The sequence below is a fragment of the Thunnus albacares genome, chromosome 3 (genome assembly GCF_914725855.1).
Source record: "Thunnus albacares chromosome 3, fThuAlb1.1, whole genome shotgun sequence".
In the NCBI taxonomy this organism is placed as follows: Eukaryota; Metazoa; Chordata; class Actinopteri; order Scombriformes; family Scombridae; genus Thunnus; species Thunnus albacares.
Genome location: NC_058108.1, coordinates 4,718,681 through 4,733,111, shown reverse-complemented (window position 1 = coordinate 4,733,111; position 14,431 = coordinate 4,718,681). Strand labels below are relative to the sequence as shown.

Sequence of the window (14,431 nt, the reverse complement as noted above, 5' to 3'; positions counted from 1 at the left end):
ATGATCCATGTCAGATGTGCCTGGCCTTTTATCATTTACACCAAAGACTTTCTCTTACAGTCCAGAACTGCACGCCTTTTATTGTTTCCACCCTAAAATCCATCACTTTGGCCGACTGCCTGCAGTCTTTTTATGTTTCGGTATTACTGCATGCGCCCACCAACAGCTGCCCATCTCTGTAGTAAAAATGTGTATAATTCAAACCCTCCTTTGTCCGACAGATTCCCACAGTAGTCTCTAAATGAGAGCCAGCTTAGCGTGTGTGTATTCACTTATCATTGAGTTACTGAGTGTAAGGCAAGAACTTGTCTGACTGTGTGCATCTGTGCGAGAGACTGTACATTTCGGTATGTGTGCAAATATCATCAACTGCACCCATCCTTTAAAAAGTATAGTGAAACTCTGGACGAATCAAAAGCTTTAAATGCACCAGAAAGTGTCATTTTTATGCTGTAAATTATAGCTAAAAACCACATGGTCCAAAGCCAGCGATTGATATGTTGGCATACTTTCTGGATTGGTTTATATTGGGTTTTTAATCATGTTAGGTCAATAATATAGCTTGTATTTGGCCAGTTGTGAAATTTCTCTTTCTGTGTACATTAAGCAACAGCTTAGTATGTTAAAAACAACTGTCAAATTAGCAAAGAATAAAAATACAATGTCTGTCTTCCCATTCAAATGAAAGAAAAATGCCCAAATATATGACTGGTACTGTATTTATAATAAAAACTTTACCAAAAATACAGATTGATATCAGTATCAGTTGACATATGGACAAAAATATCACACAAAAAAACATTGGTGTGTGCATCCCTCACTTACTTTCCACTGTAACTGATCCCTGATGAATTTACCTTACTCCACAGCATATGTGTGTTTTATACAGAGACAGTTATGCATGTGTGTGTGGTTTGGACCAGCAGGGAGATAAGAGCGGTTGCGATGCCATGCTGATGACTGGAGGAGATGGCGGCCGACATCAGTGCCAAGTCAAACTAGCATCTCAGGTCACGGAGCTGATTAACTGCACCAAACATGGGGAAGTTATCTGTGGTGACGGCAGCCTGGAGGTTTTAAAAAAGCTGCATTTTGACCAGAGGTGTGCAGACTCCAAATGTTCTATTTTATGCCCCCATCATTTTCTAGCTGCCATCAGTGCTTCCAAACTAGCAGAGCCAATAAGAAAAGGCGATTTACTGTAAGTGACATTATAACCAGGTGCATGACATCATCAGGGTGCGACAGAGGGAGACGAGAGGGCAGGGGGAAATGCTCGTGTCACTTTATTGCCCTCCTGAGTAGAGGAGTGCTTGTCTTACTTTAGGAAATGTAATGAAAGAGAAGAGAGACGGCGAGGAGGGAGGCAGTAGAAAAGATGACCACAGAAACTGAGAGGGGCATGTACTGGAAGTAGAAATATGAAAAAGCAGAGATAAGAGAAAAGAAAAAGACAAATAAATCAGGCACTTAAAGAGAGAGAATGAGCATAATAAGATGAAAGAAAATGACCGATGGAAAGTTTTAACAGTTAAGCAGTCATGTGGTTTTATATCTCTATTCTCTTCCTTTGTTTTCTCTCAACTTGTCTTTTCCAGCCATCCTTGTTGTGCCCACAACACCCTCGAAACCCTCAGGAAAAGCCTTGTCTTCTCCTTTTTTTCCCCTACCACTCGCTGTGTCTTTGTTACTTAGTTACATGGGCATCTTGTGTTGCTCTTTCACTTTCAAACTCACTCATAAGCATTAGTCACATTAGGCTGGCTTACAGGAATGGTTAGCTAACTGGAAAGAAAGAGAGAGAACAAAGGACTTGTGTTTTTGAGACATATTGCTTAAAGGTGCAGTGTGTAGAATTTAGTGGCATCTAGCAGAACGGCCCAGAAACGGAATATAATGTTCATAAGTATGGTTTAATTAGTATATAATCACATGAAAATAAGAATTGTTGTGTTTTCATTACCTTAGAATGAGTGCTTTATATCTACATAGGGAACAGGTCCCCTTCCATGGAGCCCGCCATGTTGCACTGCAATGTTTCTACAGTAGCCCAGAACGGACAAATCAAACTCTGTCTCTGGAAAGGGCCTTTAGCATTTTTCGCGTAGGTTGTCCTACATGCTTGGAAGGGGGGTGGGGGGGTATTCAGTATGTTGCAGTCGGCAATCTAACTGCTAGAAAATCCTACACACTGCACCTTTAAACCTGCATTAGCTGATTTTTTGCCCACTTGGGGGAAACAAGCTGTGAACACTGACACATCATAAGTCAATACAGCAAACTTGTTAGCAAACAGCTGCTTCTTTACACATCTCTACTTTCTCTGTAGGTTCATCACTACAAGCAACACCTCTGACATTACACATTTGATACATTGTAAACATGAAAAATATTGATTATAGTCGCTTTAAGGGAACAATAATTGATCTTTTGGCCACTTGGAGGCAGCAGAACAAGCTGTAAACACAACATTTCCATATTAAAATCTTACAAAATTGTTATGGCGCAACATTAGCATTCATTTGGGTTTGTGTCACTATCCACTATTCCCTAGCTCTGCTTTGCTCACTACCAACTCCTGAGAGAAATATCTGGCTGCTAAAAGTTCCACTTTAAGTTCACCGGCTTATTGATAACTTTGTCTGCCTTTCGGTGCAGTCACTGTGCCATGGGTTTATTGGAGCTTTTTTTTTTTTTTGCTGAGAAACAGACATGATGAGAGTGGTGAGACAGTAAACAGTAAAGCTGAGTATTGTAAGACCAAAATCAAAAGATGCTACAACACACTATAAGCAACTCCTTTACCATTACACTTTTAATCCACTGTTAAAACAAAAACACTGATTATTGCAGCTGCAAAGAAAGAGGAAAAGCAAAAGCACTGACCTCATTTTCATCTGTTTACCACTAAGTTTCATTATTACTAGAAAATACCAACATGTCAAACAGACCAAGACACCTAATTCGGTTCATTAGTAGTATGTATTACTCCTGAACTCTGCTATCAACGCAGGATAAAGTGAATCACAGAAAGCACTACGATACTCATTAGGGGATTACATCAACAGCTGTTAATCCACTTTCTATTGTAGTGTAATTTATAAATGGAGCATTAGGAGCTTAGCCAGATGGCTTAGCTGTCATTTGCAATCTAAATGGCAAACATGTCCGAATCACAAAGCTGTCAATGCCAGTGGGAATCCTTGTTGATAATAACACTGAATCAACTTGCATGAAAGTGAATGTGACAATTTTTGAAACAAGATTAGAGTTAGTTATCGAAATATGAACATCCTCATTGTGGCAATTTGAGATAAGATGCAAAGATAAACAGACAGACAATATAATAACACAGCAGTTTTGTCTAGAAAGTGTCAGAAAATAGTGAAAAATACTCTTAATGATTTCCCACAGTGCAATTTGATGTCTTTAAATGTCTTGTTTTGTCTGATCAACAGTCCAAAACCAAAAGTGATTCCCTCAAAGAAAAAATATAAAAAAAACGTATAAAAAAAACGTATAAAAAAATAAAAGACGTATAAAAAAAATAAATGAGTTTCTGTTGGTATAACGCCTAATTAATTACTGGGCTAATCATTGCAGCTCTACAAATGTCAAAGGCATAGATAGATAGAATTAGTTTAGAAATCTTGATACTACTTCAAAAATCAGTTTTTGCCTTTGTTTGGTTTGTATTTAATTGTATATTTTCCATAAGCTTGAAAAAGATGCTTCATTTGTAGGCAGCATCACCCCGTTTTTAGCCACTTCAGGGCTGCTAATTACCTCTATTATCTGAGGAAATGTGTACATGTATGTATCTCTTTAAAGACGTGTGCAATATCACCATTCGACATACTGATCTAAATATACAGCGCACCATTATCAACCTTACACTAGTAAGAGTCTTGAACACAACTGTAACACCTAGGAGCTAAACTTAGTCAGGGTTCAAATGGTCCCACGCAAGGGTGAAGTACACAGATATGAGGACAACAGAGCTGCATTGTTTTTTTTTCCCCTCCCGTGACCTCGCGAAAGCTTGGACCTGGGAGTTCTGCCAGACTGGGACTGGAAGGATAAGAGAGATGCTCCAAAATTATCTGACTGAGAAAGAGTGATGAACTGAGAGACGAGGCAGGTAAAGAGTGAAGCAGGAAGGACAGAGAGACATGACTCGTCCCAATATGAATCCCTGTGTTGCTCATAACACATTTAAAATAGTGATATCTAATATACAAATTACAGTGTTGTACCTGGCTGTCTTGAGATGTTAATTCTCTTCATGTTCTCCACAAGGATACAAAGATCAACTTGGCTTTTTTCAGTTATGACAATCATCAAGAGAAAAAAGAAAAGTAAACACCAGCCTCAAATTTTGTTTCATCAAATATATTTAAATACTTGGAACTAGAGAATCTCCACAGAAGCAGAGAAGTTTGTAACATTTATCCAGTATCATAAAATCCTATTGAGCAAACACCTCTGTATAAAAGATAATGACATTGGCTTAGTTATAAATGTAATTTCCCAACAATTCACGGGTTCAAATGTGTCCTTGGATCAGAGATCTATCATCAAATATTTGACAACGCCTGACAAAGAAATGTTGCTCTGTTAAATTTGCTGGGAGCTATCGGTGCACTGTGCCGATCTTTTGTCTGACTTTTGTCTTCAGTTTGTTTTTTGATCCAGCAAAGCAAGTTTTTTTGGATGTGCGTGCCGTGCGCTCTGTTTGATGTAAAATATCTTCAGTGAGTTATACTTCTGGTAATGTTCCCATGTATGTTGCTGAAATATCTTTTTGCTGGGTGTTTTTTTCTGACGTACAAGAAGCCTTTTTTATTTGCTTTAACACCTTGAAACCACCAAACACAAAATTTGAATTTCCATCTTTTTTAAAGTTTACCTAAAATTTGATTAACAATTGGAAGGGAACATCCTGATGCTGAAACAAATACAGATGGACAGGGAGAGACAGTTAAGCAGAGAGGCATTAGGGAGGAAAAGAAGGAAGAAAGAACGACAAAGATATAATAGTTTATAATGAGATTCTTTGAGTCTGTATGGGCTTCAAGTGAATCTGTATAAAACAAAGAAAGCACCATTTCTTAAAAAGGTGAAAATGAAGTATGGCAGCTGTGGTCTGTGCAGCAAAAGCTATTGAATGATCAAATCCTGAAAGTCTGACAGAGAAATAAACAGGTGTTCTTCTACTTTAGAGTTGGTACAATTCATTTAAAGCAAGACTGAGCGGACAAGTGTGGGAGTGCAAAGATGACGCAAAGATGTTGGAATGAAAGACTGAAAAAAAACTTAGGCAGAAGAGAAATCTTTACATGTAGTATTAGAGGTGCTTTTAAAGTTAACTTAAGACACCAAAGGTGAAAATAAAGTTAGATAACATCCCAAAGAGATGTCAAAGGTGTAAATGCTGGATCTGATGGTATGTGGAGAGAGGAACCTTTGCAATAGTAACAGCATCATCAGGAAGTGCTGCGTAGTGACAACACAGTGACATGCTCTGCTTTCAACAGGGAATTCATCGACAGCACAACTGTATTATAAATTAGCACATTCAGAGACTTCTCACTGTTTCTTTTGCTAAAAAGCAAAGTCAAAATCATTAAAATAAGTGTTTGTTCCATTAAATTCACCAAAACAAAATTCAACCCATATCGTACTTGGCAATTAAAACAGTTCAGATGCTGATTCTTGCTCTTTCCACGAACCACTGACAGAAATTCTAAAAACGAGTGCCAGAAAGTTTGAACAATGACAGGAAAGTACTTGAATGGCTCTGCTGATCAGGTACATCACGCAGGTTGAAAAAAAAAAAAAGGAATTATCTGACAAGACTGAATGAGCCAGCCAAGCTATAAGGGGATCAATGACTGTTAAGTTCATCATGCGAAAAACAAGATCCTAGTAAGTTTTCCTCACCACGAGTGGGCAAAGAGACGAGGGAGAAATATATATATAGATAAATGGTCTGTCAGTTTTTCCTTTACAGGATAACATCCAGCAACAGTAAAACGTCTGGCCAGAAGCAGTTTGTAAGCTTACCACTGAACAAAGCCCTGTCATTTATTCAAGGCTCTCGAAAAGTATTCACTATTACTCTCCGTTTACCTTCTGTGTCCTTGAGGAAACCGTGGAGAAGGGCGGAGGCGTTTGGACGACCAAAAACTTTCCAATTCAGTCAACAACACATTTGACACTTTTTTCATTTCACTTCAATTGTGGCTCCGATGGTGTAAAATAATACCCAAAACAGAGTCGCGCTGTCGATGCAATCAACAGGTGTTTTGAAAGCTTGAGCAGGAGTTGAAATGTTGCGTCTTGATGTAGAAATTCTTACCTCTCAGGAGACCACTTGAGTTAAGGACGTCTCGCCAACTAGGACAAAAACAGACACAAACACATTATTACCTTCTGCATCCAGTAGATATCTGAACCATATTATGTGTGAGGTGAAGAGATATGTCCCAATTAGAAGCAGACACATTCATTTGCTTAAATATTATTTACTCGTCGTGTGTTTTTTTTGAAGCCTGTAATGCAAAGACACAAAACACAGATTAGCCAGGAATGACTGAAATAAAAACCTGAAATGAAAGGAAGACAGCTCCCACAATAAAGTCTCCTGAAGCCTGAAACCTTTTCATTATCCTTGAAAACTGTGTATGCTCTGTAATTCAGCATTTCTGACATACTCACGAAAATCAAATCAAAAAAGAAGATATCCAGTGTCAACCGATGCCTGTAATCTTTCAGAGACTTTTCCATCAGGTGACAGACAAAAAGTTACTCTTCAATCTTAAACGTCTCTTAAGTGTCTCCTCTTTATTTTGAGATACAGCAGACCTCATAAATAGCCAACTTCCTTACAAAGGAAATGTTAAATGCGTTTCTTCCTTTCTTATGAATCATTTCCAGGAGGGACGACTATGTCGGGACAAATGGACATGGTCTTACAAGTATTATGTTTATTTTCACTATGCTCTCCCAAAGGTTTCAATACCACAGGAACCTCTACCATTTCTGGATGCGGCTCAATTACTACCCATGTATGCAGTATGTGAGCGTGTGTTTGCACTGGTGAAATCTCACGCAAGTCTATAGACCTCAACATGTGTGCTCCTCGGTCACAGAGGTCAGTAGTTTCCACTGTGCCTTTGTACTGTAAAGGCGGCTACAGCGAGTGTCAGGCGGCCTGAGGGACTCGGTCTGCCCTTGATAGCCATCTATATCATCTGCACAAACACCAACTGTGTCAACACCAGGGAGCACGGCTCAGCGTACGAGAACATGAGGGCTATTGATAGCATGAAAAATGTGTTATTGCAGAGGGTGCTGCGCCTGCATTCCATTATAATGATAATTGGCTACTGGGAATTTTGGGATTGGCCCAAAATAACACATCAAAATATTCCAAATCTATGTCTAAAAAAATTATGGAACAATGTGTTGAAAACAAGCTGCGCAATCATGAATGATTAAGAGATCAAGCTTGTCTGAATCCACAGGTCTCATAATAGTTTGTATTTAGCAAAACGGCTAACAGCTGAATCTTGGGGTGGACAGTGAGAATTACGTAACTGCAGCCACAATGACTGGAAGTGTTGCCTGCTTCTGGGAGTTGTGTGAGATGTAGGACACCTGAAATTTGAAAAGCCCCATGCGGCACTGCACTCGTGGAAACACACGTCTGTCCAGGTTGGCTGAATGAACAGGAATTGAAACCAGCTGCTGAATCTGGTGGAGATGTTTTTCGAATTAGTGAAGGTGGAGAAATGAATTTTCCTTCAGTACTCGGGTGTGGAATGACAATGAAAAGTGTGAGAAGCATGAAGCAGGTTGACAGCGAGTCTGCATTCTTACGTAATTCAGATCCATCTAGCCGTATAAAAAGCATAAAACAGTCAGCAGATCAGTCAGCTCGTTGGTAATCTGACAGAGAAATGACAGAGAGAGAGAAATACAGGGCTGAAATTCCAGTGCTGAAGTTCACTACAAATTTTGCCTTCTCAGTTTAGTTAGCTCAATTTTTTTGCATTAAATAAATGCAAAGACCTCATTTCTAACCAAATAAATTTGAGACTGCTCCAAGATCAAATTGAAAATGGACTGTATCAACTTCCAGGTCAATCTCAACAGCATTCTTGTCACTGATTTTGCCTCCTGCTGTATGCAAATAACAATGTGCATCACCTATCCTCATAATTTGCCTATTTTTATTCCCAATAAAACCTTTCCAGAAAATTTCCAGGAAGTCTTGAGTGAGGTAGGAGCTCATTAGCAGTAGCTTAGTATAGTTTTTTTTATATACATGAAGGTTAGAAGTTAGCTCAAATCAACATTAGGATATTTTGATTATGCATTTGTCAGTGAAAGAGTCTGACACAGTCAACTAGTTAGGCTAAACTACAATAAGAGTGTGGTCTTATTGTAGTTTGAGCAAACACCAAATCTCGAAAAACCAAAAGTCAACCCAGTCAATGCCTTGCATTGTACCTAAACCTTCAGATTATTAAAAACACTATGAGTCAGTTTGTCATACAAATAGTGAGAGACATCATCTCAGCTTTCCAAACAGGTAGTGCATAGTTGTACCATTTGGAGCCCAAAACTGTGTTCCTGGGACCCTATAATAGTTGCATTATGGTACCTTTTCTTGACCGTTTTTGCATTTTGACCAACATTTTCATTACTGCTAGCTCCCACATAAGTAAACAAGTACTGACAGACCAACCAAATGGAGTTAATAGTGCTGCAACAAGAACATGATCCCTCACCAGCTTCCCACCCAGTACAACTACCTGTAGCATCCGAAGCCAGAAGGCACTGCTGCAAAAGATTCATGCTGGGTCTCAGTGGTGCTGCACCATCTTAACACCCCAGTACCTGGACTGACTTAGTAACTTGTATTTCAAGCTGAATTGGTGCATATTAGTACCATAAACTATCAGAAACTACTCAGTACCTTCATGGTGAATCAAAAAGGTGAGCACATGCTCTCATGAGGCTCCATTATGCACATTTAATGGTACATACTGCATGTGGAAAAAGTCACTTTTCAGCACAAAAATGTGCTCTGCTGCAACTCTGTTTACTCGTCTATTCTATGTGGAACTGCATGCAGCTTGTGAATTCAATACTGATTGAAGTCCCCCAACATCCACACATATCTTGGGGGTCAACCACCACTTTAACATAACGCGGGTGTTCTCACCGTCAGCAGCAACTTGTACCAGAGTAACTGTGACAACCGAAACGAATCCTGCTTCAAGTGATTAACTAAGCCAGGCACCACACTTGACATAATAATATTTTTTTCTTTCGGCGAGATGCGGAGAGACAAGGAAAACCAGCACAGTTACATAACAACCTTTTCTGCTGACCGCCGCGATGGCCTCAGTGATTTGGTGGATGTGACTGTCCAACAACACAGCATGGCCCCCTCTGGCCTCATTATACAAAATTAAAACAAATTCAAAGTGTTAATTCTAACTAATTATAGCTTTAGCCTGATAAGGATGTGTGAGGTCACTTCTGATAAAAAGATAGCACCTTTTGGCTCTTAGAGATTAGGTTTGAAACAACTCAGGGACTAGAAGAGAGTCGACTTTGCTTGCTGTCTTGTTAGTTTTGCCACAGTTACACAACAATCCCAACATCTCATTAATCTGATTCTGTCAGATGGGTTTAGAGAGACGATGTGAGAGCTGCAGTTTCCAGTCTGTTCAGCTCTGTCATTTTCTGATGGTATGGCAGTTGGAGACTCGGTTAATCCAGAGGTATGAAGAGGATAACAGGTGATCCTTTGACTGTTGATTCTCTCATTCAGCTGATTTGTCTAACTTGTGACTTTGAAATGTAATGAAGGTAAGCGAGTGAGATGAGAAGACAGCCAGAGGTCAGTATACAGAGGAAGGTCAAAATAGAGAAGCAAAGGTAACATCAGAGCAGAGTCTGAACTGAGAAGCAAAATAACTTAGTTGAGCCTAAAGCAAAAACAGGGCTTTGTTAGAATTGGTTTATCTTCACATCATCCTCAGAACAGATGGCAGCTGAGACAGTCTGTGTTCATTCAGCAGGAAACATCATCAGACTCACATTCTGTAAAATGCTGTTCGAGTGTGAAAATCAACCCATTTATCAAAGTAATCATATGTGCACCCAGCAGCATCCCACTATAATAAGCTAAGATAATTACAGCATACAGGCGATAGCATGCCTGCTTCTAGTTTAGCTAAAATACCTTGAATCAGCCTCTATTTTGACACAGTTACAGTATGTTGGAGCAAGACTAAACAAAAGTGAAAACAGCCAGCTAGTGAGATGTGAAAGTTGAGTAAATATACAACAATTAAATTGCTCAACATTGACTCTTCGTTGTCTCCTCTTGAGCTCTGACTTGGAAAGTGAATATGAACTGTATAGGACCTTGTAAGAATAAGTAATTGAGAAAACTTTATTTATATAGTGCCTATAAAACACCAGAGTTACAAGGTTCTTCATAGGTGTGCAGAAAAATAAAAATCTGTGACAAAAAAACTTTGCTGTCTAGCCTGACTGGCTAAAGAGCAGCTCGCAACAAAAAGCAGAATTTCCAACCGGAAGCAGCAGTTTTTCAGATTGTGTGGACACTGTCTGTGCTGCTGTCCACTATAAAAGCCCCTTAATCTGACTACTGTTGACTCTGCTTTATAGGCGTGTGTGTGTGTGTGTGTGTGTGTGTGTACTGTATGTGTGGCACACTTCTACCACTATGCTACCACGATCCATACTTCCTGTTAAAGTAGACAACTTAACAAACTGCCTGAATAAATGAGTCACTTGTCACGATTGACTAGAAAGTAGTGGTGTGCCTGCATACAAATGAGTTATTTGGCAAAGCACAGATAGTGGGTTTTTATTGATATTTATTTCATACAAATATTTTTTTAAATTATTTGTTTTCAGGAATTAAAAAAAGAAAACATGTCTAATACCAGCACACAGGCCAGTTACATCAATATCTCAGTCTCTCTCCTCTGCTCCGCTGTTACATCTATCAGCAGGTCTCAGCGAGGAGAGTCACATCCACCTGCTACATGACGCACATTTCCTAATTTAGACATCACTCCCAGAGTTTGTGGTGCTCCCAAAGGACTGTTGTTCCCCTTCTCCTTTCCACAAAGTTAGGTTGTAAAAACTAGGCAATAAATGAGAAGTAAAAAAGGAATAATCACCTTAGAAGTTCTTACCTACACATTACACTCTGTGCTGTTTCTGTGTTATGGGTGTATAAATACCTACAGGTCTATCTGCGCGGTAGCAACGCGCTAGGTTTTAGCTGGGGGACCTCCTTGTTTATTCATGATCACTTATTCTAACACTTTAATTTTCTAAAATTAAAAGCGTAATAAAAACAAAAACAGGATTTTTGAGCCTATTTCCACTTTTATTCGAATACAAATAATTTTGCTGCCTCAACAAATACAGATACAAATACAAATACTGAGCCCTCTGCACATCCCTGCTAGAAAGGCGAATATAACAAACTATCAAATCAAGATGTGTTGGACTAGGCTGCAGTAGAAGCGTAGTGAACCATATATAACTAGGACACAGGAAGGAAACAATTGTTTAACTTTAAACTATACCTAACATGACAACTCACTGAGGCAAAAAGATGCGAATAGACTGAAGTTGTGTTCATTGCTTAAAAGGTGAACAAAGACATTAACAACATAGTAACCTGACTAGAGGGTTGGAGTGGCTTCAAAATCCATTATCCATCCAGTCTTAACTGTGTGGCTGCAGACACCGGGTTATTGCGTATTGCTATCGAGTGCCCTGCCAAATCTGCAAATTGACTGCACAGCTGATGGAAACCCCAGATGTGCGGTGATGAATTTGTGAGATCTTGTCTTGCATTAATTTCACTGGAGAGAACGGCAGTAAGGAGGAGACGGGCAGGTCAGCGATACTAAAAAGGAGGATAAACAGTTGCTCAAGTCTGGAACTCTGCACACAAGCGTGCACACATGCACGCAGTATGCATGTGCAAACAAGTAGATGCTTTAACAATGCACATGCAAATATCAAATTTAAGCTCTTGCACACATACAGGGCACAATAACAGCAGCATGTGCAAATTATAATCCAATGCAGTGCAATTACCATGCAACACACACAGCTGTATCTTTGTGACGCAATTGTGACACAACACTTCAGTAATCTATGAGGCAGTAGTTCTTGGTGTTGTTGCATTAGACTGCATTACACTAAGGTTTGGTTTCAGTTCCAGCCTCCTCTATGATAGACAAAATAATGGAAACACCTTATACCACAAACAATAGCCTTTTTGGTACTGTATTTACGTATTCTGTGAGTTTGAGGCAAACATGAATTCTAAATAATTCTATGATTTAGTTTGCATTTCTGTGTCTTTCTTCTCTTTACTTTTCACTATTAGTGTGTTTAAATCTTTATTCCCCACCATCTTACATCTTGGTCCTTCACAAGCTAGATCAAACAAACAGTGGAGGTTCTAGTTCAAAACTATTAGGTCTATAACCTTAAAGTATTGATATGACAGAATTAACTGGGAGAATCAGGGAGACACCTGAAATTGACGTGACATGATTGACTACCTCACACTGTTGGTGTTGTGGGAACTACAGAAACACTCAGATTGTACAGTGGTGTAACAGAGTGGAGGTTTTTCCCCTCACAAATAAAAAAAAATCTTTGGACAAATACATTGGCTTACAGAGAGCAACCAAACCCAACAAAAGACTACTTTACTTCAGGCCTTCCATCAAGTTACTCACAGAATTATTATTATAAAGTAATAGCTGATACCAGTGAAAACTTTAGTGTTGGCTAAAAATGAGAAGCTGCTACCTGAATGTTTTGTACACTGCTCTTAATAAGAGAGAGAGAAAATATTTGTGAGTGAATCTGTGTATTTTGCCTCTAATTAAGAGGCACATTCATACACACACTCCAATTTCCACTGCATAAGGAGCAAAATTCTTGCAGTGTAGACTGTTGTAAAGGAGAGCAGCGCTGCAGTGCTAGCAGGCTGAGGTGGGCAAAACACAGTAGAGTACAGTAAAAGAAAGGATCCACATTTGATCAATACCAATCCATTAATATAGGCCTGAATAGGCCCCAATACTGATCCTTAAAACCCTCCTTAACATGTCCCTTCATCTTTGATCCCCAGCACAAAATATAAGTCTTCACTTCATACTGCTAACAGTCTGATTTTACGAGGGAAACCCCACCCATAAACACACACAAAGTCAGTGTATAACATTTTCCACTGTATAACATCTGGGTACACTCATACACAGCCTGTGAGAGTTTGTCATGATGGAAACTAAAACTTTTAGTAGAATATTTACATTCACAAACCAAAAGTAATGGTCAAGCGTATTGCGAATGTAGAAACCTTAAAAATCACCATTAGTAACAATACATTTCCTGAGCTCAGCTGATCAATTTGAGAATGATCAAAGACTTTAAACCAGATTTAACTTCTTTGGTAGTAGGGAGACAACATTAGGACCTTGAAGATACACACACACATACACTTGTTTCACTTAGGAAAACATTGCATACTGGAGAGCATTATGATCTTAATCCTGCACACATATCCCAAACACTAACTTGAACCAAAAATCAAGTGTTCATCCAAAAATATAATTGTTTTCCTTGTGGACGCCTGCTTTTTGTCCCCCAAATATGTGTGTCTTTGTGGCCAGACTACTGTCACCACAATGTGATTAAGGACAGACCATCGTATGCACTCACAAATCCAGACCCACAGAGACCCCAGCCCAGCAGGAACCTCCTCATCCCAGACCAGATAAAAGATAATCCAATTTGGATGATTATCCGAGAAACAACTTGTTCGGAGGAAAACAACAGCTATCGAACTGCAGAGAAACACTGAAGTCATGCGGATTTGTGGTTAGAAAAACAAAACTGTAACAGTTTGACCCCTGAAACAGATAATATTGTGTTGAACTAAACTTTTAATCAGTGCCAGTGGGTCTGAACAGCATCCATTAAATACAATACGCAACTGAAAATGTACCCTGACATACATTTGGAAGCTAAAGAAAACTCATTGCTAATTCTACTAATTATATCTTTTCCATGTGTTTACATTCATAATACAAGAGAAGCATTCAACACTTAAGGCTAACACTGTGTCTACACAGGATGCATTCAGGCACAGTACTGACTGTAGGTCATCTGCATTTTGCCAATACTCTGAGCTATAAGCAGCAATAAAAAAATTACTTCGTGTCACGGTTACACACATAAGTGAAACATGAGCAGATCCGCAGCCTGTGTAGACAGCTGTATTGATTAAAATAGTTGCGTATCTGTTCCATGAAACGCACCTGGGATGGATGACTGAAAA

At 39.1% G+C, this 14,431-nt stretch overlaps 1 protein-coding gene across 1 annotated transcript in view; it reads right to left on the bottom strand.

Annotated features, from left to right (window-relative positions):
• Positions 1-14,431, bottom strand: part of add3a (adducin 3 (gamma) a) — a 106,303-nt gene that overhangs the window by 78,995 nt on the left and 12,877 nt on the right. Inside the window, exon 2 of the mRNA XM_044345912.1 lies at positions 6,362-6,399. The gene's annotated coding sequence lies outside the window, so the exon portion shown is untranslated. The remainder of the gene's footprint in view (positions 1-6,361; positions 6,400-14,431) is intronic.